Below are 6,757 nucleotides of genomic sequence, written 5' to 3'. Positions count from 1 at the left end.
CTCTCCATCTTCCTGATCAAAATTGTAAATTTTCTGCAAAGCAATATGTTGAGCACTAGCAGGAAAGTATTTCCGAAAGAAAACATCAAGCAAACCACTTGGACTATCAATAGAACCAGGAGGCAAACTATTATACCAAGTTTTAGCATCATCCTTTAATGAGAAAGGAAAATTTTTAGCAACAAAATAAGTACGCAACTTGACATCTGACATGGGCATACCCTTCGGGTACCCATTATTACTATACCTGGTTCGGCTCGGCCCAATATGGAGACAACCCGAAGAAGTAGTCGACTAGGACTCTTGTAAAACCCTAGGCTGGTTGCATATATAAAGCCGACCAGGACACCCGAAATAAAGGGGGGAACAACATATAGACGAGAATAGAGACAACATAGATCCGCCTATGGCGACACCCTGTAAACATATTGTGATCATATACTGGATTGCTAGCAGCACGTAGGGATCCTCCACCGAGGGGACCCGAAGCTGGGTACGTCGTGTGCCTAATCTCGTCCCCGGAATCTCCATCATCGCTCTCCCAAAACCCTAGTCTACAATACGTAGGCATTGCCGAGGTATTCCCTCGTCAACATCATCAGAAAACAAGCTACTCAAAGTAGAAAGCACATTCATGTGTTCTACATCACTTTCTTTTTCAGTACCACAAAAAGGTGTTTTCTCAACAATAGCTATATGAGATAGATCAAGAGAAAAATCATAATCCTTATCCTTACTATTTATAGGAGATGTGGCAAATTTAGGATCAGGAGACAGTTTATATCTAACAGTATGTTGTGCAAGCAACTTTTTAATTTTTCTTGCATCAGTAGTAGCATTGCATTTATCAATAAAATCATCATCAAGTTCCACATAATCTTCATCGGGATCATCACTAGAGTATTCAACGAGACTCGGGTGAATTAACGAGTGTAGCGGCATTTTCATTAGGAGTTTCGAGTATTTTCAATTTGTCTAGACCTAGCAATTGTAGCATCTAGAAAAGATCCTAACGAACCATCATTATCAAGCACAGCGAAGCATCATCAAAATTATAAGAGGAATTTTCAGATCTAGCGGAAGTACCCAGCATGTGAAGCTTGTGGTGGTGAAACAAGTTTATCTATCACAGATGGTGAATCAAGAGCAGTAGAGGTACTCAAAGTTGTACCTTTTCTTGTAGTGGATGGTAATATGGCGACTTTAGTATCGCGAGGTTTACCCATGATGGAGAATTTGCAGCGAACAATATCAATCCAAGTGAACTTCCAAATAAAGCTATGCTCCCCGGCAACGGCGCCGTGAAAATAGTCTTGATGACCCACAAGTATAGGGGATCGCAACAGTCTTCGCGGGAAGTAAAACCCAATTTATTGATTCGACACAAGGGGAGACAAAGAATACTTGAAAACCTTAACAGCGGAGTTGTCAATTCAGCTCGCACTGGAAACAGTACTTGCTCGCAAGAGTTTATCGATAGTAACAGCTTTATAGCAAGTAGCGGTAGTGAAATAACAACGAGCAGAGTAACAAAGACAAGCAGTAGTGATTATAGTAAACAGCAGGATTAAAATATCGTAGGCACAGAGGATGGATGACGGGCGTTGCATGGATGAGAGAAACTCATGTAACAATCAAGGTAAGGCATTTGCAGATAGTAATAAAGCGGTATCCAAGTACTAATCAATCAATAGGCATGTGTTCTATATTTAGTCGTACGTGCTCGCAATGAGAAACTTGCACAACATCTTTTGTCCTACCAGCCGGTGGCAGCCGGGCCTCTAGGGAATCTACTGGAAATTAAGATACTCCTTTTAATAGAGCACCGGAGCAAAGCATTAACACTCCGTGAACACATGTGATCCTCATATCACCGCCTTCCCCTTCGGTTGTCCCAATTTCTGCCACTTTGGGGACTCGGGTTCCGGACAACAATACGTGTATACAACTTGCAGGTAAGATCATAAAACAATGAATATCATCATGAAACAATAACATGTTCAGATCTGAGATCATGGCACTCGGGCCCTAGTGACAAGCATTAAGCATAACAAGTTGCAACAATATCATCAAAGTACCAATTACGGACACTAGGCACTATGCCCTAACAATCTTATGCTATTACATGACCAATCTCATCCAATCCCTACCATCCCCTTCAGCCTACAGCGGGAATTACTCACACATGGATGGGGGAAACATGGCTGGTCGATGGAGAGGCGTCGGTGGTGATGATGGCGATGATCTCCTCCAATTCCCCGTCCCGGCGAGGTGCCAGAACGGAGTTTCTGGTCCCGAGATGGAGTTTCGCGACGGTGGCGACGTAGTGGATGGTTTCTGGCACCTCGCGTTTTTAGATTGAAACCCTTAAGTAGTCCAGAGGGGGGGCGTCGGGGGCCAGCCGAGGCGGCCACACAATAGGGCGGCGCGCCCCCCTCCTGGGCCGCGCCGGCCTAGTGTGTGGGGCCTCGGGCCTCCACCTGGCTTGCCCTTCTGGCTCCGTAATTCTTCTGGGAAAATAAGACCTTTTGCATAAATTCCGAGGATTTTCCTGAAAGTTGGATTTCTGCACAAAAACGAGATACCAGAGCAATTATGCTGAAAACAGCGTTAGTCCGTGTTAGTTGCATCCAAAATACACAAATTAGAGGCAAAACAATAGCAAAAGTGTTCGGGAAAGTAGATACGTTTTGGACGTATCATTTCGCAAAACCAAGAACGACCACGAGGCTAGCGGCTCGCGGTCCGGCAAGAAGTCACGTGTCGGGCGGTACGTCCGCATTGAGTTCGCGCGCCACCTCTGGGAGGAAAACCGGTCGGTGCCACGGCTGGATGCTAGCCTTCCTAGAGGAGGCTCCTACCTCAACTCCAGGCGCGTGTCAGCCCGTCCCGTGCCACGCGAGGACCGGGAGCGCCGTGACGAGGTGTATCGCCGCTGAGCGATCTTGTCGGCTGATCTCCGAGAAGATCCAGCGTACGCGCTCAACTTTTATAACTGGATCTCGTTCGGGATGTGGGAGTTTGACGCGCACCGCCAAGCGGGATACCTCGGCGACCTCGACTACTTCGACCGCGAGATCACCGCGGAAGAAGACGACAACGACAACGACATTAACGATGAGGACGATGACGCCGCTGAAGCAGAGTGCGAGACCTCATCGGACGACCATGTACAAGGAAGAGACAATGACCATGACGACGGCGGGCCAGAGTTGGATCTGGAGACCCAGCTGCCAGACATTGGCGAGGAGGAGGCCATTTCCATGGCAGTGGCCAATAGCGAACTCGACGAGCTCGCTATGTGGGACGGGCTCTCCATCCGCCTTCGCGACTCGGCGCTCGCGTAGGGAAGGCCGACGACTCCTCCGGCGACGCTTACGCATTCCAACGACCGCTCCCCGACTCTTGCTCCTTCAACAGCCTGGTATATGTGGCCAACTTCACCACAGCCTCCTACGCCTCTGACTGCATGGCCGTAGTTGCTGCAGGCTCCCATTCCTCCTCCACCGTCGGCGTACCAGCTTCCATGGCAGACGCCGGAGTTCATCGACCTCGTCAGCGACGACGAGCAGTACTGCATAGCTAGATTTTAGCAGGCCTTGCAGGCCATTTTAAAATCTTTTTATGTATTTCTATTAATTTAAATTGTGAGTTTATCAACGAAAAAAAATATGCGTTGGCCCGCTGGGAACACCCCTAGACGCAAATGGACAAGCGGTCAATTCCAACCATTCGACCCGATGCAAACAGACTTTTCTCGTCCATTTTAGCGTCTGAAATGCGTCGCCCCGCTGGAGATGCCCTTACTCCTGCCATACCAAAAAAGAGCCGACAATTTTCGAGCTCAACCGGAATTTGCGGTAGCAAATGTTTAGGCAGAGCTTGAGTGGCGAGCGAGAAGCGAAATTCTGCAATAGTTATACGATTTTGCTACTAGTGGCTGCCAAGCGGAGCCCACGAGCGATATCCGAGGTGTCACGAGGTGCTGATGTGCTCGATTCATGCCCCGTCCGTATGGACTGGCGCGGGTTAAGGCTACTTATAGTGGGGAGTAACATAAGGTGGTGTTATGCATAAGTTACTAGTCCATGTTACTATCTTCATAATGGAAAATAACATAGTGCGGTGTCATGCAAAGTCTTATTTATTAGTATGTAGACTCATTTTGTCTTGAGGTGTGTGATGTTATGGTATCATAGCTAGTTATCACCTCCCTCTCTTCCTTCATTTATTGTTATGTCATGTCACGAAAATATCTTAATGTGTGTGATGTGATGTTGTGTAAAGCACAAAGCTGGGAAACCCCAAGAGGAATGTATGATGAGCACAGTAGCAAGTTTTCTCTTAGTAAGAAACCAAGATTTAATAGGCCAGTAGGAGAAAGAAATCACTTCTGAAGATGTTGCTAGAAGACTTTGGCAGGGCGCACTACCGGTGTCAGTAACAACGTGGAACCTGCACACAAGACAACCAAAATACTTTGCCCCAACTTACAGTGAGGTTGTCAATCTTACTGGTTTTGCTGAAAACAAAGGATTAGATGTGTATTGTGGAAAGAGTTGTTTGTTTGCAGTGAAATAAAGAGAACACGGCTTGCAGTAAGTAAACATAACATGTATTTGCAGTGTAAAACAAAGGACCGGGGTTCACAGTTCACTAGATGTGTCTCTCCATAAAGATAAATTACATGTTGGGTAAAGAAATTACAGCTGGACAATCGACAGAATAAAGAGCATACATGACAACATAATTACTATGAGATTCATTTGGGTATTACAACAAGATTCATAGACCGTAATCACTGCATCTATGACTAATAATCCACCTTCAGGTTAGCATCCGCACCCCTTTCAGTATTAAATTGCAAGCAACAGATTATTGCATTAAGTAAAGTATGTAAAGTAAACAATAGGATTATCCTTGGATAAAGCATTTTTGTTTTCTTCCTAGTAGCAACAGCACATCTACAACCTTAGAAGTTATTGTCACTCTCCAGATTACTAGAGGCACGAACCCACTGTCGATCATAAATATTCTCTCTTGGAGTCACAAGTACATACTTCGCCAGAGCATCTACTAGCAACGGAGAGCATGCAAGATCACAAATAACATATAAATAGGGCTATAATCAACTCAACCATAGTATTCAATATTCATTGGATCCCAGCAAACACAACATGTAGCATTACATAAAGATGATCTTGATCATGATAGGCAGCTCACAAGATCTAAATATGAAGCATAAATTGGAGAAGACAACCATCTACCTACTGCTATGAACCCGTAGTTCAGAGATAAAGTACTCACGCATCACTTCGGAGGAAGCGGCATGGCGATGTAGAGGCCTCCGGTGATGATCTCCCTCTCCGGTAGGGTGCCAGGAAGAACTTAATAACCCTCCCGAGCTATGGTCGACGATGGCGGCGGCGACGGAACTTTTCGTGGATGGGGGCTCGGGTACTTAGGTTTTTCCCGATCAGATGTATTTATAGGCGGAAGGGCGAGGTCGATGGGCGCCCGAGGGGCCCACACCATACCTAGGCGCGGCCAGGGGCTGGCCGCGCCTAGGGGTGGTGTGACTACCTCCTTACTCGGCTCCTTCTCTCCTCTAGACTCCGTCTTCATTATAGTAAAATAGGAACTTCGGCTTTCGTTTTGTCCAATTCTGAGAAAATTTCTGCACAACTTTTCTGAAATACAAAAACAACAGAAAAGAAGAATTGTCATTGTGGCATCTTGTCAATAGATTAGTTCCAGAAAATGCATAAATGTGCAACGAACTGTAAACAAAACATATAGAAATTGGTGTAAAACAAACATGTAGCATCAAAAATTGTAGATACGTTTGCAACGTATCATGATGTTACTAGCTAAGTTACTCCTATTATGAGAAGTCTAAAAATGATTTAGTTGAGCTTGAAAACCGATTGGTAATTCTTAGAGCATGTCATTGTGAGTAAAAAAAACACATGGCGGCTCAAATAGCTCTATGGGATTGTTCGAACCCAGAAACTCAAAACTGATCCTGGGTGTACTTGAAATGCAGAAAACATATTTTAAAAGTTAATAAATTTAGAAAAAAGTTGCGCATGTTGAGGGACATGTTCTATATGCGCACGTAAAATTTCACATAGAATCGACAATTTTTTATACCATGTACAAAGAAGACAAAAAAAGTCACGAGATATGGATTATTTTAGCATCAAAATTTGTCTTTTTAAATAGACACAAAAAACATGTCGGTATTTTCCGAAACAACTTTATGAGCATTTAACATGTTAAGATATGCACGAGATATTTTTCTTATATTTTTAAATATGTGCAGAAACACATATCCCATTGGAACCGCTGCTATTAGGCCTTTCACAATAGGAATATGTTAGGATGGTCATAGTGCATAGTATCATATACTAGTATCATGCATATGACATTTGTCTATGATATTATCTCTATAGTAAGTGCTATTGTATATTAGTATGAGAATCTTCTAAATTTATTGTTTTGTAGAATCCCAATGTAAATCTATGTACAAGATCTACTTGGCATTTCTTTTCTCGTAATGTACGCTATGATATAGTATCCATCTATGTTCCTCTGGTCATATCTCCCCTCCTTAATTAGATGTTACATCAGCATTTTTGTGGGCCTATGATAGTACATGATACTACCATGGTCAACCATTCTAGCCAATTTACTTATGTGGCTCTATATTAAATGATATTAAATGATCAAAAAGATTGGTATTGTATCTTATCTA

This window comes from Lolium rigidum, chromosome 6 (assembly GCF_022539505.1).
Source record: "Lolium rigidum isolate FL_2022 chromosome 6, APGP_CSIRO_Lrig_0.1, whole genome shotgun sequence".
NCBI lineage: Eukaryota > Viridiplantae > Streptophyta > Magnoliopsida > Poales > Poaceae > Lolium > Lolium rigidum.
The sequence above is the reverse complement of the archived record's forward strand: the minus strand, read 5'-3'. Positions refer to the sequence as shown.